This window comes from Callithrix jacchus, chromosome 1, assembly GCF_049354715.1.
Source record: "Callithrix jacchus isolate 240 chromosome 1, calJac240_pri, whole genome shotgun sequence".
In the NCBI taxonomy this organism is placed as follows: domain Eukaryota; kingdom Metazoa; phylum Chordata; class Mammalia; order Primates; family Cebidae; genus Callithrix; species Callithrix jacchus.
Window position 1 is genome coordinate 92,244,591 of NC_133502.1, and position 22,908 is coordinate 92,267,498.

The 22,908-nt window shown below is 42.0% G+C and overlaps 1 long non-coding RNA gene across 3 annotated transcripts in view; it reads right to left on the minus strand.

Annotated features, from left to right (window-relative positions):
- Window positions 1–407: 407 nt before the first annotated feature.
- The window catches only part of LOC144581755 (uncharacterized), a 67,333-nt gene continuing 44,832 nt past the window's right edge, over window positions 408–22,908 (minus strand). The window contains exons 1-3 of one of the 3 annotated variants that reach the window (XR_013532912.1): window positions 17,755–17,899; window positions 17,201–17,322; window positions 8,238–8,564 (exon numbers count right to left, since the gene is read on the minus strand). This is a non-coding gene — a long non-coding RNA (uncharacterized LOC144581755). Of the gene's footprint in view, window positions 8,565–17,200; window positions 17,323–17,754; window positions 17,900–22,908 lie in introns of those variants that run through there. The other 2 variants (XR_013532921.1, XR_013532920.1) reach the window with 2 other exon arrangements.

Here is a 22,908-nt window from a genome sequence, read left to right on the forward strand (position 1 = left end):
CTCCTGAGGGTCTCCATGTACATGTAAAAATCAATAAAACTCGTATATTTTTCTCCTGTTAACCTGTCTCATAGTGATTTAATTCTTAGACCCAGGTGAAGATCCCAAGAGGGTATGGAAGAATGTATCTTTCTCCCCAACAATAGAATTTAGAAACAAACAGCAAAATGATGAGTGTACTCTCATGCCTCCCTGCTGTCGTAGATGCAGCCCCTGCCTCTCCCATCACTGTATTAGTAACACAGTGCCTGGGCAGGAGAAGGAGACCCTTGATGGAAGAGCAACAAAGGAGAAAGTGACTGACTGAGCGTCTGCACCTGCCACCAACGAGGCTGCAACACAACCAGCCAGAGACAAGCAGTATCCTGGTTGGCCAGTCAGTCCCAAAATACCCACCAGTTTCCAAGAAGCCTAGGCTTTTCCCTGTTTCCATTTTTACTTTTCTTTTCCTTTTTTTTTTTTTTTTCATAGAAATGGGGGTCTCGCTATGTTGCCCAGGCTGTTCTTAAACTCCTAGCTTCAAACGATCCTTCCACTATGGCCTCCCAAAGTGCTGGGATTGTAGGTATGAGCCACCACATTCCACCAGATTGTTGCCTGTTTCTGTTTTCTGAGATGCTGGTTTTGGGTGGAGATCTCTCACTTCCTCATACCATGTGCTCTTTCAATAAACTCTTAATTACAGTGACTTGAAAGTTTCTCTCTTCTTTGAAAACTGAACACTAATTCCAATAATTATCCAAATTTTCCAACTAAGTGTCTCAAAAGAAATTCTATCTTCTTTCTAACAAATTTTACCCATATTTTTAACCTTAAAAAAATGAATCTTTTCTCCCAGAGCAATACCATTTTAACAACCCTGAACCTAGACCTCAAGATAATAGTTGTTGCATCGCTTGCTTCCACCAGATGGCGCTGTTGCTGGTTCACACACCCACTGTCCCAAGAAATTAAATATCATTACTAAATAAATATCAGCAACTGTTTCACAAAGGTAACTGCTTCTCCCTCTTCCTAAGAACTCATCACAGTTTTAACAACCACCATCTCCCTAACTGACCCACTGGACATTTAACAGTTGTCTTTGACGGTTCAATAAGTCTAAGACATTGAGCTGATCCGTGGGGATGCAACAGTGGGTTCTCCAGTCACTGCAGGCAACTTAGAATCTGGCAGGATAGATGGCCATTTAGCAAATAATCCCACGATACATAATCGTAGCTCTTATTTGTGCTTCAGAAGGAAACACACGTGCCTGCTTGCTAATGCCGCACATGACCCAAAGGAGGAGCAGGAGGTAAAAGCTGAAGGAGGAGGGAGAGGCAGCCTCCCAAGGAGAGCTCGCAGCAAGGTGCTGAGGCTGAAAGATCACGACCCCTGGGTAGGACCAAGAAAAAGAGGTCAGAGTTCTGACACCAAACATAAGAGTAAAAGAAAAGAGAACTGACTGATGCCATTGATAAGTCCCTGGGTTTAATGATCCCCAAGATTATACCTGTAATGATTTTCCCTCCCAAGTTCCACGTGTGTCCCTGCTTGATATATCCACTTAGTTATTTCAAACGTAAGCCTCAAATACATGTGCAACTTTAATTTCACCATCTGCAGGTCTGAATGACTGTCTCCTGAATGTCAATGAATAGTGCCACTCGTCATTTAGTTGAAAAATTCAGAAAACGGTAAGAATCCTGGAGTTGTCCTTTAGCCCTAGCACCATAGACAATCTACTACCAAATCTTGTTGATGTGTTATCCACCACATCTGATGCTTTTTTTCCTCGATCAGTGATTAGCAAAAAGGCTGTTTGATATTCAGCAGCATCCCTGACTACTACTCAGTAGATGCCAAGTGTGATCTCTAAACTAGCAACTAGCACCTCTAGGTAATTTATCAGAAATGCAAATTCTCAGGCCCCACCCAAAACTACTAAATCAAGGGCGGATCACGAGGTCAGGAGTTCAAGACCAGGTTGGCCAACATGGTGAAACCCTGTCTCTACTAAAAATACAAAAAATTAGCTGGACTTGGTGGCGTGGGCCTGTAATCCTGGCTACTCAGGAGGTTGAGGCAGGAGAATCGCTTGAACCTGGGAGATGGAGGTGGCAGTGAGCTGAGACAGTGCCACTGCACACCAGCCTGGGCAACAGAGGGAGACTCCATCTCAAAAAAAGAAATGTTTCCATGGCCAGGTGCAGTGGCTCACACCTATAATCCCAGCACTTTGGGAGGCCAAGGAGAGAGGATTGCTTTATCCCAGGAATTTGAGACAAGCCTGAGCAACAGAGATCCTGTATCTATTAAAAAAACAAACGAACAAAAAATAGCCATGGTGGTGCATGCCTATAGCTCCCAGCTACTCAGGAAGCTGAAGTGGCAGGACTGCATGAGCCTAGGAGATGAAAGCTGATTAAGGCTGCAGTGAGCTATGATTGTAACACTGAACTCTAGCCTGGGCAACAGTGTGAGACTATCTCTAATAAATAAATAAGCTTCCAGGGGATTCTGAAATCCACTGCAGTCTGAGAACCACTGCATTAGAAACCTACTGCCATGAACCTATTCCATCACTTCTTACCTGGGCTACTGCCATGGCCTTGTCAATTATTCTTTCCCATATTCACACCTCTTCTACAGTGAATCTCAATCCTGGCACACTTTATAACCTAGGGAGCCAACCTAAACTAATTAAATCAGGATTTCTGTGGGTGACACCCAGGCTTTGATATTGTTTAAAAGTTGCCTTTGGAAGGCCAAGGCCAGAACTACTACTCAATGCTATTCCATTCTACCTTGCAGCCAGACTGGTCTTTAAAGCCGCAAGTCTGGTCTTGCAATTCCTCTTACTTACTTACTTACTTACTTATTTATTGAGACAGAGTCTCGCTCTGTTACCCAGGCTGGAGTGCAGTGGTGCGATCTCATCTCACTGCAACCTCCACCTCCCAGGTTAAAGCACGACTCTCATGCTTCAGCCTCTCGAGTAACTGGGATTACAGGCATGCACCACCATGCCAGCTAATTTCTTTGTATTTTTAGTAGAGATGGGGTTTCACCATGTTGTCCAATCTGGTCTCAAATTCCTCACCTCAAGTGATCCGCCCACCTTAGCCTCTCAAAGTGCTGGGATTACAGGCATGAGCCACCACGTCTGGCCTTTTTTTTTTTTTTTTTTTTTTTTGAGACAGAGTCTGACTGTGTCACCCAAGCTGGAGTACAATGGTGCAATCTCAGTTCACTGCAACCTCTGCCTCCTGGGTTCAAATGATTTTCCTACCTCAGTCTCCTGAGTAGCTGGGCTTACAAGCACCCACCACCAGGCCTAGCTAATTTCTGTATTTTTAGTAGAGACAGGGTTTCACCATATTGGCCTGACTGGTCTCGAGCTCCTGACCTCATGTGATCCACCCACCTCGGCCCCCCAAAATGCCGGGATTACAAGCATGAGCCACCATGCCCGGCTACCTCTACTTTAAATTCACTTTGATATAGCCTACATTTCTTAACACCTACAGGGCAAACCAGTAAGCAAGGGCCCTATGTTCAAAGCCACACATGCCTCCATCTTCATCACACTGATCTTCCCTCTGCCCTCTGCAGGCTCCGTGCCCCGCCCTGCCTTAGCATCTTGCACTGCTGTTTGCTCTCTCGGCCTAAAATACTCACTCTTCCTCTTTTTGCCTAGGGATCCTCACTCACTCCGTAGATCTCAGTTTCTTCTTCCCTTCCCCAGGGAAGCCTTTCCCAACCTTCCCTCTTACTGTAAGGGTGGGTAAAACTGGGGTAGGGAAGAAATATTACCCAGGAAGTCCCGACTTATGCTTGTTGTTCCAGCATAATTAACAGCACCCTCTTTCACTTTTAAAAATGTCCCGTTTGCAACAACAAATTCTATAATGACCTTGCCTATTGTATACGCTCACACACTTTCTCATATACCTCTCCTTTATGACTCACCACAGGTGCAATGTTACATCTTTTCGGTGACACTTGGATTCATGTCTGTCTTCCTCACTGGACTGTGGACTGAAACAGTTTGACACACAGGAGGCACCCAACAAATATGTGTTGAATGACTGAACAACCTTTCAAGGTGAGAATTAGTGTTCCCATTTTATAGAAAAGGAAACTGAGTCTGGGCATGGTGGCTCACACCTGTAATCCCAGCATTTTGGGAGGTCAAGAGATCAAAACCATCCTGGCCAACAGGGTGAAACCCTGTCTCTACAAAAAAAAAAAAAAAAGCAAAAATTAGCTGAGCCTGGTGGCACATGCCTATAATCTCAGCTACTTGGGAGGCTGAGGCAGGAGAATTGCTTGAACCCGGGAGGTGGAGGTTGCAGTGAGCCAAGATCATGCCACTGCACTCCAACCTAGAAACAGAGCCAGACTCCATCAAAAAAAAAAAAAAAAGAAGGAAACTGAGTCTAGAGAGTTTTAAGCATATTTGCCAAAATCACACAGGTAGGAAATGGTATGGCTGGAATTTGAACCTAGGTGCGGTGTTTTTCAAGATCATAACCATGAAGCCTGGAAAGAGATCTTTTACTGCCTGATTCAGTGACTAAGATTCTACAGTAGCCCAGAATTGAGCTTCACTCAGTCCTTTTTAGAACTGAACTCAGCTTGAAAGCTACACAATTATTTCCTTTCCATTGAAATTGCAATCTGCTTCAAGGAAATGAAGCTTATGGCTGTCAGAGTATAAAGGGCAAGTGTGTGGGAGAAGCCAGAGATCAAACGGTCAAATACACTTGTTATAGAATTTTTCATGAGCTGAATTCAAATGCTATCATTTGAATCCAAGCTTCTCCCTGTTTTTTTTTTTTTTTTTTTTTTTTTTTAACTGAGAACAAAGGGCGAGGGGAAAGGCAGCTGTCAGTGAATAATCAGGAGGCAGATGGAATGGTGTGGGCCTGGGGACAAGGAGGAGATGAAGCCAAGGGCTGGGACAGAGATCACAAGAGAAGTCAGCATGGCAGAAGCTAAGAAGCTGCTTCTCCCTCAGCCCTAACACAGGGGAAAGAGGGTACCTTGCAGTTCATCAGTGGGTCACTCAATTTGCACCAGCTTCGCTTCCTCTTTTGATATAGTAAGTTGTAATGCCATGAGGTCACTTTGTCTCTGATTCTCAGTTTCCTCATCTGCAAAATGAAGAAGTTCCACCTAAATGACCTTTAAAGTTGTTCTTGGCTGTAAAATTGTATGGCGTTATAATATACAGCCAATGCTGTTAGAATTGACTCAAGAAAGACAGAACATACATGGGTATTAGTAGTCTTTCTCCCCTCAAAATCAGAAAAAGGATGACCCATTTATGCTATTCCTCAACCTGTAACCTTATAAACTACACCTGATTGTTGAAAACGTGTCTCAGGTCAAGTCCCACATGCTTTGAAGTCTAAACTGAACCATGAGGTTCAAAGGCAAATGAATCCAATTTAGTACAGAGTGAATGTCACAGTGTACTAAATCTCAAACCAAGATAAACTAAGCTTTCATTAAAAAAATATACATTTAACAGGAGAAAATTGGTGGTGATATTTCTAATTTTTCAATAATTTCATTTGTTGGCAAGAGAATGAATTAAGTATAATTTTAGACAATTAAATCAGAACAAACCCAGATCGTATTAATAGTTCACATTTGTGAAATACAATGTATTCATTCAATAGACACTTTCTAATTGGATCAAAACATTTCATGAGGTTTTGTTTCCCCACACTGAGCCTCTAGCAAGTTTATAAGTTGATGTCAGCACTAGGAGTAGCAGCTATGAGGCCAGCTAGAGAATTTATACGAATTCAGCTCTGATGTTTCCATGCCTTGACTCATGCAAAATGCTCATTCCCCAAACTCCACCTAAAGAAATCCTGCTTTTCTGTCCTGTCACCTGCCTGGGAAGCAGTTATCTGGCCCCCACATTTTTTGACCTTCTTGCTATTGAAACATGGGGTCTATTTTTCTTCCCTTAAAGTTGGCCTCTATAACTCCTTGATGAATAGAATATGGTAGAAAGAATTCTGTACCAGTTTGCAGACAGACTTTAAGAAACTGGCAGCATTTACTTTCTGCCTTGGAACCCAGCCACCATGCTGTAAGGGAGCCAAGTAGCCCCATGTAGAGGCTGGGAGTGGGTGGTCAAGCTGACAGTCACAGCTGAGGTCTCTGTCTATGGCCAGCATCCACTGCCTAACATGAGGGCATGGGAGTGAGCAAGCATTCAGTTGATTACAGCCCCCAGCCTTTGAGTCACTCCCAGTTTTTGAGCTGTCCCAGATGATGCCCCATGGCATAGAGAGGAGCTGTTTCTACACAGCCCTAGCCATGCTCATGCAACTTCATAAGCAAATTAAATGACTTTTGTTTTCTTCATCCCCTAAGTTTTGAGCAGTTTGTTATACAGCAGTAAGTAAATAAAGTGACAGAAGTGAAGCCTTCTTTAAATTTTCTCTCTCTTTTTTTCTTTACAGGGTCCACTGAGTTGTTTAACACTTAAGCCTTCTTTAAATTCTCACACCATCCCACAACCACCATTACCATCAGCATGATAGTCATGAGGGTAGTTCATGATTATTCTCATTCTCTCCTCTTTCTGGGTACAAGATAAAAATGTACTCTTGCCGAGCACAATGGCTTACACCTGTAATCCCAGCATTTTGGGAGGCTGAGGAGGGTAGATCACTTGAGCTAGGAGTTTGAGACCAGCCTGGCCAACCTGATGACACCCCATCTTCACTAAAAATACAAAAAACCCTAGCCAGGCATGGTGGTGTATTCCTGTAATCCCAGCTATTTGGGAAGCTAAGGCAGGAGAATTGGTTGAACCTGGGAAGCAGAGGTTTCAGTGAGCCAAGATGGTGCCGCTACACTCCAGCCTGGGCAAGACAGTGAGGCTCTGTCTCAAAAAAAAAAAAAAATTAAAATGTAGTCTCCACTTACTCCCTCTGAATTCAGGCATGGTCATATGATGGATTATGGCTAATAAAATGTAATTTGAAAGAAGATATGTCAACTCTGGGCAGAAGCTTTAAGATTTTAAAATTAAGGGTACAATCCACCAAATTTCCTTCCCCCATCATAGTGGCAGTAGAAGCCCATATGAAAATGCATCTTTCATCAACGGACTTCTTGAACATACTAGGACAAACAGGGCTATGTTCCCAACCAATGCTGGACATACAGCATGAGGAATAAATAATTATTTGTTGGGTAAAACAGCTGGGATTTTTTAAAGTTATTTGTTATATAACCAGATTTCTCAATGGCAGCACTACTGATATCGAGGTCCAGATAATTTGTTGTGGGGGGGCTGTCCTGTGCATTATAAGATATTTAGCAGCTTCCCTGGCTTCTACCCACTAGATGCCAGTAGCACCACCACCTTACAGTTGACACACTCCAGACTTTGCCAAATGTCCCTTGGTAGTGGGAGAGAGGCAATAGACTCCACCAATTGATGCAACCATCACCACCAGGAAGAATGAGTTGTTTCCTCTTTACATTTTGAAAGCCTTCATAGATAACACCTGTGTAGCAATCATATCATTCACCACATTGAATTACGTTTAGTTACTTGGACTCTAGTTACCCTCACGAAGATTGTAAGAGCAGGTGAAAAAGTAGGACAGGTGCAATGATCTGCCTAGAGCTTGAGTTTTCTCATGGCATACCAACTGACATGGCAGGAACTCACAGTCTCTCCCAGCAAGATGACCAGATGATCCTGTTCAGGGGCACTGCAAATAGCTGGACAGTGCACAGACTGCACAACAGTACCCAACTACAAGGATAAGTGACAAATGAGATCCATCTCACGCTTCTCATTAAGCAAGCTTCACATGTAAGGGAGTGAGCTTTTCCTTATTCATCTCTCTGAATAAGAGCATTTTTGAAAACTTTGCACCAAGGCTAGTAGCTTCTCTGACCTAAACTGCGGGGGAATCTGAGCTACATAAACACCCACATAGGACAGAACTAGAAAATCAAAGCTCTCCTACTAGATGCTGACACAGAAATTCATCTTGTCCAAAATCTCATGGAAGAGATAGAAAGCTAGTTCAAGCCACTAGAAGAGTGAGTAAAAGAAATGCAAGTGACAATTCCTTCATTTGTGTCAGGCAAACTTCAGCAGGATTCCCTAAAATTGGTTCTTTATCTGAATCAAACTGGCATCTCCAACAAATAACACAAAATCCCCAAGCTCTACTGTGTGGGCCTGTAGAACTCTCTAATCTATGTAAATTAAGCACCAATTAGAACCATTTTATTATACTTTAAGTTCTGGGATACATGTGCAGAATATGCAGGTTTGTTGCATAGGTATACACATGCCACGGTTGTTTGCTGCACCCATCAACTCGTCATCTACATTAGGTATTTCTCCCAGTGCTGTCCCTCCCCTAGGCCCCCACCACCCAACAGGCCCTGGTGTGTGATGATCCCTTCCATGTGTCCATGTGTTCTCGTTGTTTGACTCCCACTTATGAGTAAGAACATGCAGTGTTTGGTTTTCTGTTCCTGTGTTAGTTTGCTGAGAATGATGGCTTCCGGCTTCATCCATGTCCCTGCAAAAGACATAAAATCATCCTTTTTTATGGTTGCATAATATTCCATGGTATATATGTACCACATTTTCTTTATCCAGTCTATCATTGATGGCCATATGGGTTGGTTCCAAGTCTTTGCTATTGTGAACAGTGCTGCTATAAACATATGTATGCATGTGTCTTTATAGTGGATTGATTTATAATCCTTTGGGTATATACCCAGTAATGGGATTGCTGGGTCAAATGGTAATTCAGAGAACCATTTTATTAAAGTTTCCACATAAAATGCCAGCTAAACTGTATATATTAGTGCATGTTGAAATCAGCCCTTGTGTAAACTGTTTCCAAAAGCACACATCCAGGAGAACTGGCTGCAGTTGCTGTTTGTGAAATATCCCCCAGGTTCTGCTCATGCAGCTCTTCTTGCTGCTGTAAAATAGCTACCAAAGTCAAATGGTCCAGGGCGGTGGTACGGTCGGAGGAAGTCTGACATCAATACTGGCAAGCCTCATGGTGCATGATGAATCCACCCACTTCTCCATCTACGCCCCATCCACTCCACACTCACTGCCCTGTTCCTACACAACACACATCATTATGCTTGATGGCTGAATGGCAATGGCTCCTCATCTCAGCACCAAGTCTATCCCCACAGCATCACTACATGACCCACTAACTTCTCCATTGACAACTTTTCCCAGGAGAAGCCTCCATACGTTATAGTCTCTTCACCTTTCTCTTATTTTGGTCAACTCCCATCCAGAGAAACTCTTTATCTTGCAAAATTCTATATGCTTTTTATCCTAATGACCTTTCTTTGTAGGAAAATCCAATTAATCTCTGTCATTGGCTTTTCCTTCCCTTTTCTTCTTGTATTGTCATCTCCTTTCCTCTTTCCTTCCTCTCTTCATTATGGTTGTCATTTAAGACACAGCCCCCATGATGAGTGATAGGAATAAGAGAAGTCTTAATGATACCCCTTTAACAAGAAAAATGGCCGGGCACGGTGGCTCATGCCTGTAATCCCAGCACTTTGGGAGGTCAAGGCAGGCAGATCACTTGAGGTCTGGGGTTCAGATCAGCCTGGCCAACATGGTAAAACCTTGTCTCTACTAAAAATACAAAATTCAGCCAGGTGTGGTGGTGCATGCCTGTAATCCCAACTACTCATGAGGCTGAGGCAGGAACATCACTTGAACCCAGGCAGCAGAGTTTGCAGTGAGCCGAGATTGCACTACTGCACTCCAGCCTGGGTGACAAAGTGAGACTCTGTCTCAAAAAAAAAGAAAGAAAGAAAAGAAAAAAAAGGGGAACTACATTTTTACGTTGTAATGCATTCGAGAAGGATCAGTGGTGTGAAATTACCTGGAAGTTCCCTTTAAAAAATTCTACTCACGGCTGGGCGCGGTGGCTCTCGCCTGTAATCCCGGCACTTTGGGAGGCCGAGGTGGGTGGATCACGAGGTCAAGAGATCGAGACCATCCTGGTCAACGTGGTGAAACCCCGTCTCTACTAAAAAGACAAAAAATTAGCTGGGCATAGTGGCACGTGCCTGTAATCCCAACTACTCAGGAGGCTGAGGCAGGAGAATTGCCTGATCCCAGGAGGCGGGGGTTGCCGTGAACCAAGATTGCGCCATAGCACTCCAGCCTGGGTAACAAGAGCGAAACTCCGTCTCAAAAAAAAAAAAAATTCTACTCACCTTACCTCTACATAAAGCTGTCTTTCTCAAGGAGCAATACTAATGATAATCTATTGTTTATTACGTATGCTTTGTAGTGACATTCCCATTTATCACTGAATTTAATGACATTATGCTGGGTGTGATGGCTCATGCCTGTAATCCCAACACCTTGGGAGACCAAGGTGGGCAGATCGCTTGAGCTCAATAGTTTGAGACCAGCCTAGGCAACATGGCAAAACCCTGTTTCCACAAAAAATAGAGAAATTAGCTGGGTATGGTATGTGTGAACCTATAGTCCCAGCTATTTGGGAGGTTAGTGTGGAATCAATGGCTTGGGTGACAGAGTCAGACCCATCTCAAAAAAAAAAAAAAAAACAGTGACATTATGCTTTCTTCATGCAGCCTCCTTGATTTAGAATGATCTTCTCTCCATTGTTTGCCTTCAAAAAACCTCTTTATCTTTTAAAGCCCTGTAGAATGAATTATCCCTTCTCCTGTACCCCTACATCAAGTTGCTTTTGTTGCTATTGAATACTTATTTTATTTTGTTTTGCATGATTTGTATTTCTTTTTCCTCCTGTAGTCTCTAAGGCACTAGAGAGACAGTACTGTTAACGTTGTTAAACCCCCTGCCAGGAACACCTTTGTCTGTCTCATGGTAAACTCAGATAAAATATATACCAAAGTGAAATAGACTAGAAACCTGAAGACCACTCCCAAAGTTATCTCTGATACAAATACATTGTTTTTCAAACAATTGACTTATTTATTTATACCCTACTTTTTTCCATAATAATCTCAGACAGCCTACAGATACTGTTACTTTTTATAATGGCATATTTTGTAAACTAAAGCCAAGACTGAAGATCATTATCAAAGAGAAAGGAAGAGTCCAGATATCTGGGGCATAGTGTCTTACATAGCCATAAAACTTGGGCTACAAGTTTGGCTCTGAGTTTCCTGACAGCCAAAACACAAAGGAAAATGTGTTTAATTACATGGTTCTTACTGTCCAGAAAAAGAAAACATGCCATTGCTTGGAGTAAGCAAAATTTTCCTGGCACTTGGTTTTGAAACAAAAGCTCTTGTATAAGATTTCTCACTGGGGTTGTTGAGTAGCCAAACTATTGTGTCTCAGTTGGGATTCTGGTGCACAATTTCTTTGTTTTGGGAACTGCTAAGGAAGAAGCATATGGAAAGAGGCAAAGCAAAAGAGATGAATGTGGTAAGGTTATTTTATTTGCTCTCAAATAGTAAAGATTAGAAGATGTGTTCTAAATAGAACCCACACAAAGCACAGCACAACATCCCAGAAGTAGGTATAGAAATTATTTTCCTATTTTCATTGCTTTCATTTATCTGTTTATTTGGGGTTTGTTTTGGGGGGGTTGTTTTTGTTTTTGCTTTTTGAGATGAAGTCTCTCTCTATTGCCCAGGGTGGAGTGCAGTGGCACAATCTCATCTAACTGCAACCTCTGCCTCCCAGGTTCAAGCGATTCTCCTGCCTCAGCCTCCCACATAACTGGGATTACAAGCACACATCACCAATCCAGCTAATTTTTTATATTTTTAGTAGAGAAAGTGTTTCATCATTTTGGCCAGGCTGGTCTCAAATTCCTTACCTCAAGGGATATGCCTACCTCAGCTTCCCAAAGTGCTGGGATTATAGGGATGAGCCACTGCGTCCAGCCCTGTCTGTTTATTTGTAATGATAATAAAAACATTATGCTTCTGCTTTGTGGAAATTTTGAATGGAAATTTAGATCATTGACTCAATATTCCTGAAGTTTAGTGTGGGTTTAACAAGTGAGATATTGAAAAAGGAATTGAACAGCTTACATTTAATCATTAAACTACAAATAAAATATAAATAAATGAAAATTATCTTTCCTAAAAAAAAAAATCTAACATGAAGCACTGAAGCTTTTCAAAATTAAGGATATTATTAAGTTTTGATTTACCTCTATTTGTTCAGGTAAAAATGTAGAAATCCAAAAACACGGGATTCTATGCAGCAAGTTGGCTTACAGCTAGAGAAGGCAGGGCCAATAAGAAACAAGAGAAGAATTTTAAAAGGCTAGTAAATCTATCTGAAAGCTTCCAAGGGGGATATGTAGATCTCACTTTGAGAAGTAGATCTGCCCCTGGATACTAACTAAATCCTCAGTTAATATACAGGCTGCCTATCCAAGCCAAGGTCAACTGTGCTTTAAATTTCAGTTTAAACATTCTGAGGGGCTGGGGGTAGGGGTGGCTAAGTAAATTACATACAGCGACGGTATTAAAGCATAGCACAATTTTCCAAATGTGTTTTTCTTGCTGTTTGCCAACATTTACAAATCTTTCTGTTTATTGCTAAGTATTAAAATGCTATCAGCCAGGTACAGTGGCTCATATCTGTAATCTTAGAACTTTGGGAGGCCAAGGAAGGTGGATCACCTGAGGTCGGGAGCTCAAGACTAGCCTGACCAACAGGGAGAAACCCCGTCTCTACTAAAAATACAAAATTAGCCAGGCGTAGTGACACATGCCTGTCATTCCAGCTACTTGGGATGAAGCAGGTGAATCATTTGAATCCAGGAGGTGGAGGTTGCGGTGAGCCAAGATGGCACCATTGCACTCCAGCCTGGGCAACAAGAGTAAAACTCCTCAAAACAAAACAAAACAACAACAACAAAAGATGCTATCATTCCCTCTAAAGTTATTCAACATGAAAACTGATAGGACTGTTTTACTAATTCTGTTTTCTGCTAGTCCTCTCAAAAATATTCTCTTCAACCTAACCAAAAAAAAAAAAGACTATTTTCAGTGCTGTGGAGCATGAGAATGTAAAATGTGAAGTGTTCACCCCTAAAATAGTTTACTAATAAAAATAACCAGACTTTTGAGTCACTCCCCGTTATTAGGTCACTCCCCATTATTTATAGAGTTCTGAGCTATTACTCAGTAAAAACAGTAGAGATGAGAAGGCAATAAACTGCTAAGCAAAATATACCAAGAATATACTTGAAATTTGAGCAGAATTTGAAATTGAGCTGTGCTGATACTTCTTGCAAGGTCACTGTACAGTGGAACTGTAAATCTTCTTTTAGAAATAAAACTGGAACAATCCTCAGGGATAGGAGTGCTAATGCAATGAGATGTTTAGAAAGAAGAATGAAAGACAGAAATGGAGTCAGTGCATCTCAACATACTAACTGCAATTCCAGTTAGGATATAATCGCATGAGCAAGTCATTAAAAAGAAAATCGTGACCATTACAGATGGCCAGAGATACAACCTGCTATTTATTCATGAAATATCCTTGTGAAGAGGTGGCATCAATAAAACAACCTGGGAAGGTAAACATAACTAGAGAAAAATGAGTAAAGAACTCTAAGTTTTCCTTGTCAATCTTCTATTTCCCCTTACACTAGTTAAGGACAATGCATTATCCATCCAAGAAAACTTTAGGTACTTTGAACTCCAAAATGCTAATCTTTCACTAATAATTATGCATTGTTTATGGGGGCTAAAGATATTGGAATAAATTCATTTTTATGTATTCTAGCTAGCATAAAAATTCTTTTGAAGTTAGGATCAAACTGTTTTACAGAGTAATCGAACTTTTACAGTGAAAGCTGGACTTTCTGCACATACAGAGAGAGGCAGAGGAGAGTCAGCAGAAGTTTTTTGTCACCCTGAAACCTCTGACTAAGGATGGGGCCTCATGGGAGCATCTCTGGTTTGACTTGGACGTGATCCAACCCTGAATAAGATTCTAGTTTTGAAGAGGTGCAGTGTTATCAGTAGATCCATGTTCAAAATCTCCCCACCCTGCTTCACTTTGAAGAGATACCGTTTAACATTCAATGGAATTTTCCAAGGCCACTAGATATTTTTGTGTAAGGAGGGGTTGTTTGTTTGCTTGTTTGTTTTTCTGTCTGGGAATTCAAGCTTGAAGTAGAATGCCAGTAAGGTTTTCTCAGTTGTAGTATATATCAATTCATGAAGCAAGTATGATCAAATTTAACTCTGTATGTACATGTGTGGGTGGTGTGTGCACTGGCACGTGCGAGCATGTGCACACACACTCACCTTCACTGTCAGATTCAAAGAAGGGGTTTGGAAATCAGTGTTTTCAATATCTTTAAATGTGCATGGGAAGAAATTAAGAGACTGAGGCAAGACAGTGCAAAACCCAAAGCCAGGCTGTATTCCTGCACTCAGTCAGATACCGTGAGCAATGCGAGGAAATGAGAAGGGTGTGTGTAATAAAACTGCTGGCTGAGGAAGATATGAGTAAGACTGCACAGTGAGCTGATAGTGGGACTTCTGGTAAAGAAATAAGGCAATTCTTCAAAATAAAGAAACAAAGAAAGACAAGGTTATATAGTAGTGAAAGACATGGTTCTCCATGCTTCTTAAACTTCGGGATACATCAGAAACATTTGGAGGCCTTGCTAAAATACATATTCCTGGACCCTACACCCAAAGAAACTAATTCAGTAGGTCTTAGATGGCACCCACGTATGTGCATTTTTACAAAGATCCCTGGTCACGTTGATTCTGCTGGTCCAGGGACCATACTCTTTTAAGTAGCAAAAGCTATAGATGCTGACAGATCTGAGTCAGGACCCTTGCTCAGCCATTAATTTTTTTTCTTTCTTTACTTTTTTGAGACAGAGTTTAACTCTTGTTACCCAGGCTGGAGTGTAATGGCACTATCTCGGCTCATCACAACCTTTCCCTCCTGGGTTCAAGCAGTTCTCCTGCCTCAGCCTCCCGAGTAGCTGGGATTACAGGCATGCGCCACCACATCCAGCTAATTTTGTATTTTTAGTAGAGACAGGGTTTCTACATGTTGGTCAGGCTGGACTTGAACTCCCAACCTCAGATGATCCACCTGCCTTGCCCTCCAAAGTTCTGGGATTACAGGCATGAGCCACCATACTCGGCCACCATTTCTTAATTGTGTATCTTTGGGAAGATGATACGGGCTTTCTAAATCTTATTTTCCTCATTCTTTTCTTTTTTAAATCAATTTATTTTTTTAAATTTTTATCTATTTATTTAGTTATAGATCAGGTTATGAGACTGGCTAATTTTTGTATTGTTTGTAGAGACGGGGTTATGCCATGTTGCCCAGGCTGGTCTTGAACTCCCGGGCTCAGGTGATCTACCCACCTTGGCCTCCCAAAGTGCTGGGATTACAGGCATGAGCCACTGTGCCCAGCCATTGCTTTCCTCATTCTTAAAATAAAAATTATAATACAGACTTCATAAGACTGTTGTGAAGATTAAATAAAATAACATATTTAAAGCACCTGGGACATAGTAGCAACTTGACATACACTTCCATTTTTATCCCTTCTGAGTGCAGAAATCGGGGAAATGGAATCATGACCCAGGAGGGGCTCCATGAAAAAGGAGAGGGGACTGTGTGTCTAGAAGCTAGGGCAGTGGTACTCAGCCCTGGACTGGCATCAGAATCAACTGGAGAGCCGTTTAGAAGTGGAGATTTCCTTGAGTCAAAGGACTGAGTAGAGTCTACAGGATTTGCTTGGAGCTGGGTGATTCTGAGGCTAGGCAGAGCTGAGAATCTGAGCCCCAGGGACGTATAGAAGTGTGAGTCAGATTTCCAAGGCGGAGTCCTGGAGAGCAGAGACCAAACAGATGAAGCCGGGAAGTGAGAAGACAGTTTTAAACTCATGGGCGGTAATGGAATGAGGAGAAACCAGAGAAAGAAACTTGCAGATAAGAAAGGGAAGTGTACAAAAAAATAAAGGAAAGAAAAAAAAAGAAAGGGAAGTGTGTAAAGGACCAGCGTGAATAAGTGCTTAGGTTACAATACTTTATATGACTTGCACCTCTAAAAAGTTGGACAAGCAGGTTATAAATAATGTGATTACAACCCCTCACTGTGTAAAAAGATTCAGCTCTGCAATCAAACGGATGACACTGATTTTTCAAAGTAGACAAGCTAGCATAAAGAAGTAAAAAGGAACTGGGAGAATTTCAGAAGCCCTGGATCTTCAACAAGCCATTCCCAATTTGAGCTACTCTCCCCAATCCAACCGCCATGGTAAAGACTGGAAATTTATCCATTGACCAACATCAAAATGAACTGCGACTGGGGGAGTTCCCGATTCTGAGATGCCCCATTCATTCTATTCTTCTTTCCCCAGACCCTCAGGCACCACGACAGTGTGTTTCTCAGGATGCCAGACATAGAGAAGGGCTGCCGGTGACGTGGTTTCCTTGATAAATATGAATAATGACATGTATTATAATTCTTTGTTGACCATGTCCTAGGCACATTAGCATATTTAATATTTTAAAAAGCTCCTCTATTAGAAATCCTTCTTTCAGTAAATGCTTTTGTAACCTCCCTCTTGTCACTAGCTCCTCAGAGCACACACACTGCATAGAAAACACAGCCCTACGGCAAAGTCTGTAGTTGCCACTCCCTCTGCCTGCCCCATTGCCAAGATCTGGAACTAAAAGCTGCACTGTCTAAATGCAGAGTTGTTTGGACTCCAAAACACTTCCTGTTGAAAAGAAAACTTTTCCTGGCTTTCAGATTCATTGCTTGCAAAGGAGGGATAAGAGCATCCCTTGTTTGTCAGTTGGCTTTCATCACTGGTGCAGTTAGTTAATAAGCAGACAGTATGTTAATAACATGGACATACCTGCTTGAGACTCTCTGGCCCCTGTAGGGAGATCAGAAAATACACACCCACATGCACACACCCACACACACACAAAAAAAGGGTGGAGATGAGTTAATAAAGAGAAGATAATATGCTCAAAGTCCTTGAGGAGAACAATAAAATTAAAACCAGCAGGCTGGGTGCGGTGGTTCATGCCTATCATCCCAGCAGTATAGGTGGATCACTTGAGGTAAGGAGTTCAAGACCAGCCTGGCCAATATAGTGAAACCCTGTCTCTACTAAAAATACAAAAATTAGCCAGGTGTGATGGCACATACCTGTAATCCCAGCTACTCGGGAAGCTGAAGCAGAAGAATCACTTGAACCTGAGAGGTAGAGACTGCAGTGAGCCAAGATGGCACCACTGCACTCCAGCCTGGGTAACAGAGTAGGACCCCATCTGAAAATAAATAAATATAAATAGAAAATAAATCAATTTTTAAAAATTACAACAGGCAAAGCCAAAAACACAGCATGCTGGCTGCGTGAAAACTCGTAACTCAGTTGGCTTGTTTTTCAGCAAGCTAATACAACCCTCCCTTGAAACTCCAGCTTGTAAATATATTTATAGCTGCTCCACACAATATGCCAGATACTAAAAAAAACACTGAGTCATTGTTCCTGGTGAACCAGTTTTGCAAGAGTTAACCTAATCCCTGGCGTGAAGCTCAACACACTTTGCCAAAAGCTTCAGCAAGGAAGAGTTGCACTGTTGGCCTAAAGGTTAGCTGATCTCAGTCAGGCTGCTGCAGAAACTCAGTATTTATTGACAAGGCACACTGCTTTTGATCTGTCTAGAAATGGAGGCATGATGAGGTGCACTTGCCAGTACCTGTGTTAACTGATGAGTCTCTCTTGTACTCAATCGTAGTAAGTGCCCTGAGAGTTTTTGGCTTCTTTTTTTTTTTGCTCCACCCGCCCCTGTTTGCTGAGACACAACAGCCCGCTGAAGTGGGAGTTTCCAAATCAGATGTGTCAGCTGTTCCTAACAACTTGCAGAGTGATTAAAGAATTTTAAAGCAAGTAATCCCACTGTGACTCCCCTAGGTTGTGAGCAACCCAAGAGCAGGAACAATGGTAGCTCCAGAAGTTCTCACAAGAAGGGGAAAAGGCTGGAGATTTATTAAGAAAAGAACTTTTGGAGGAGTAATCAGGGGATTTGACTTGAAACAATAGTTGCCCAGTAAGTACATTATTTATCCTTAGATTTTATGCTGTAGCGTCATTAAAAATATATATATATATATATATATATATATATATATATATATATATATACCAAATGGGCCAGGCTCCATGGCTCACGTCTATAATCCCAGCACTTTGGGAAGCCGAGGCAGGTAGAGCAACTGAAGTCAGGAGTTTGAGACCAGCCTGGTCAACATGGTGAAACCCCATCTCTAATGAAAATACAAAATTAACTGAGCATGGTGGTGCATGCTTGTAATCCCAGCTACTTGGGAGGCTGAGGCAGGAGAATCACTTGAACCAGGAGAGGGGGCAGAGGTTGCGGTAAGCCAAACTTGCACCATTGCACTCCAGCTTGGGCAACACGAGCAAAACTCTGTCTCAAAAAAAAAAAAAAAAAAAAAAAAGAAGCAAATGTTTCTGAGAATAATTTCCATAAGATTGAAAAAAATTCCAGTTACCCATATTGCAGAATAAGAACACCAAGGCTGGTGAGTAAAGCATGTTCCAGGAGGTAAGAACTGGGAGTCCAGGGAGGGCCTGATCAAAACCCATCAAGCCATGCCTTGGCACTAGGCAGAAAATACAACTGATTGATCTTGACATCCCAGCTCTTTGTTCAGTCACTGGCACAAGAAGGAGCTCCGCAAATGTTCGTTGTATCAAAGAGGCACTGAGCACCTAAAGGGGAAGAGAAAGGGAAGGTTCCAGAAGACAGAGAAGAGAAATGAGGGTCAGAAAGGAGAAAGAGAAAGGAGAAAGGGAAGGGAAGAGAGGAGGAGAGAGACAAGAAGGAAGGAAGGAAGAGGAGGGGCTAGAAAAGAGAAAAGACCATGACACAGCTGGCATATAAGCTGAGAGTATCCAAGCTATTTATGTGCTCTAAGAGATCAAGTATATTTTTACCCTCTTAGCCAACTAATGCAGTTGTTGAATGTCACCATGATCACAGCTCTTGCTCTGTAAAACTGGATATATATTTTCTTGCATTAGACCTGTTTTCTAGAGTTTATTTTCTACAGCTTACTTTGACATCTTAATGAAGATTCTGCCACGAGTATGCTATCTACTCAAGTGGTGCCATCTTTTCAGGCACAGAGGAATCCTGCCTTACTTCTGCAGACATTACCATCAAAAACACTGTCATTGTCCTGGGTACCCTTCCCCAACGAGTTCTTCTGTACTTCTGAAAACTTATTTAGCTGATGGGAAGATACGGGTGAGCCCAGTTTCTTTTCCTTTTCTTTTTTTGTGTGTGAGCCCAGTTTCAATCAGAAGCTAGTGTTCTGCAGCTCTGTCATTTCCACTCCAGAGAAGAAAAATGTCACAAGCCCTGGATTGTGAAGTAACAAGATGAGCAATACAGAATGAGCCAGAGAGAGACAAGATCAAGGACCCAGGGCCACCCCAAAAGCTGCTGTGACCCCATGTTCTTCTCGTATGAGGCTTCTTTGTTTCAGTTAGTGTCACCTTCTGGGCAAGAATGGACCAATGAAAGGCAAACCATCTGTGCTGTGCTTCTCTCAGATGCCGGCGAAAATCCCCATAGTTGTTACCTTCTGGGAAGCCCCGAATGTTGTCATTGTTCCTGATTCTCCCATTCCAGAGATTTATAAATTTTACAACATGGCATTTAATCTTTAAACCTCATCAGGCTGTGCTCGGTGGCTCACACCTATAATCCCAGCACTTTGGGAGGTCAAGGCGGGCAGATCACAAGGTCAGGAGTTCGAGACCAGCCTGGCCAATATGGTAAAACCCTGCTTTTACTAAAAATACAAAAATTGGCTGGGCATGGTGGCGGGTACCTGTAGTCCCAGCTAGGAAGGCTGAGGCAGGAGAATCACTTGAAACTGGGAGGCAGAAATTGCAGTGAGCCAAGATCACACTGCTGCACTCCAGCCTGGACAACAGAGCAAGACTGTCTCAAAAACAAACAGACAGACTGACAAACAAAAAACCTCATCTACTGTTGTTGTAGAATAACAACGCATATGGGATAATACAAGTACACCCTTTATATAGCATATTATTGTTTGTCTCTATGTAAGTAGAAAGATTGAGGTGAACGCAGTCACGGAGGGGCTGAGAGAGAAAGCATAACGAAAAGAAAGACAGGCCTCATAACAGGTGGCCACCAGTTCCCATCACCACACCCACCTCTAGGCACTAAAATCATTCCATAAGCACATGGGGCACTGTACTAGGCCTGGAAATAAAACAGTCAGCTCTGGTCCTGACTTTATAGGAGCCTGAGCTTTATGGTGGAGACAGATGAGTGAACAGTTACAGTGAGGGAGCAATTTCAACAATGGGGGTGAACATGGGGAGATAGGCAGCATATGTGGGGACTGTAGTAGACATGTGTGGTCTGAGAATACTTCTTGGAGAAACTGACTTCTAGAGATTCACCTTGCATGTATCTTACTTCTTATGACCCCTACTGCAGAGCAAGGATGCATGTAAAAAGTGACAAGGAAGTAATCATTATCGACCTTAATTAAGTTAACCTGGTACCCTGTATCAGCCCAGCCTCCGGTGGTTAGCAGGGGTGGCCTTTTCAATCTCACTCTGAATTGATACATTTTCCGGTTGAGTTCCAAAAGCTAATTCCATATTACAAGGGGAAAGAGTGATGTTAAATGCCTTTTATAAGGAAGGAAGGATTTTTTGAAACTGAGTTGTTAACTTGAATCTGGATTGCTTTCTGCAATGGGAGCAGTCTCTGCTGCAATATTCGGATATTGGTTTTGCATCCCTGATACCACCATATCCATTTCTGAGCCAGGGGATCAGTCAGGATGGCAACCCAGGCTGGAGCAGCCAACAGCTTGGGCACCCAATTAAATGGAGGTCACTCATCACACTTCCCTATTTATGTTCTTTAGCCATCTGTACTGGAGGAGACCCTGTTAACCATTCTTTCTGTTCTCTTTTACTAGACCCAATCCTACCATTTCAAATATGCTTTGTTTCCAAAGAATATCCATATGGAGCATGGAGCATGGCCACTGTCTAATCAGAATAGCAAAAAGTAAATTAAAAGGAATGAGATCATGGCTTTTGCAGGAACATGGATGGAGCTGGAGGATATTATCCTTAGCAAACTAATGCAGGAACAGAAAACCAAATTCTGTGTGTTCTCACATATAAGTAGGAGCTAAATGATGGCAACTTAGGAACACAAAGAAGGAAACAACAGACCCTGGGGTCTACTTGAGGGTGGAAATTAGGAGGAGGGAGAGGAGCAGAAAAGATAACTATTGAGTATTGAGCTTAATCCCTGGGCGATGAATCAAATCCCATTGACATGACTTTACCTGTGTAACCAATTTTCACATGTACCCTGAACCTAAAATAAACGTTTTTTTAAAAAGAAAAGACAGAAAAAGGGAAAAGTTCTCAAAAGAAAACATTTGACATAAATACCATTAAAATATTGCAGAAAAAGAAATCCTAATTAAAGGGAGATGAAATTAGTCTTTTTTTTTTCTGAGAATGACTTCAAATCATTATAAACCACATAAATGACAACAATATCAGCCACTTTTGGCTAAGCCACCCTGTACGGAATCCTTAATGGTTTAAAGCAAGCTATGTTCTCTTCCAAGGTTTACGCACAGGACTTAACAGTTGTCCCTTTTGTCCTTCATTCCAGGTCATCGTGGTAGGTAGAAATGCTGGCACAGCATGCTGATGTCATCGTGTACTCTGAGGCCTTTCGTGGGTGGTGGATTTTGAGGCTGTGCATTCATCCTACCGCCTCTTATCCTAGCACCCCTGTTTAGACGAGAACACGCTGTCCATCTGCTTATATAGTTCCTTATTCTGAATTAGCCTTCATTTTCCTCAACTTTATGTTAGAACAGGTATGACACTTAAAATTCTGGGTTTGAAGGATAAATGTGAAAGAGATTTCCATAAAGCGAAGTATCTGAGAGAAAGAACAGTTTGAAGGGCTATGACCACGCACATAACATGTGGTGAAAGTATATGAATAGAAAATGCACAACAGGAAAAACCCAATGGCTCATACACATCCAGAAAAAAAGAATTCAACCTCACTAGTTATCAAAGGAAATGCCTCTTTAAACAATAATGAGATATCATTTCATAACCAACAATATTGACAATAACTTTTTTATTTTACTTATTTTATTTTTGAGACAGAGTCTCGCCCTGTCCCCCATGTTAGATTGCAATGGTGCAACCTTGGCTCACTGCAGCCTCAACCTCCAAGATTCAAGCAATTCTCCAGCCTCAGCCTCCTCCTGAATAGCTGGTATTACAGGTGTCCACCACCATGCCCAGCCAATTTTTGTACGTTTAGTAGAGACGGGGTTTTATCATGTTGACCAGACTGGTCTCAAACTCCTGACCTCAGGTGATCCACCTGCCTCAGCCTCCCAAAGTGCTAGGAGGTTACAGGCATGAGCCACCATGCCTGGCCAATAATTTTAAATCTAAAAAACAGTAAGTGTTGGCAAGAGTGAAATGAATCAAGAACGTGTACAAATTGCTAGTGGCAATGTACACAGGTATTATTCCTTTGGAAAGCCATACATCAATGCCCAGCATGGCTGATTATGGGCACCTCTTTTAGTCCCATGTCTATGAATGTCTTTCACATTTATGCCAAGAGAGATTCAAAGATACTGCCTATAGTACTGTTAACAATATCCAAAAAATAAAGTAAGTTTGGAAGGCTGAGGCAGGCAGATTGCTTGAAGCCAGCAGTTCAAGACCAGCCTAGCCAACAGGGTGAAATGCTGTCTCTACTAAAATACAAAAATTAGCC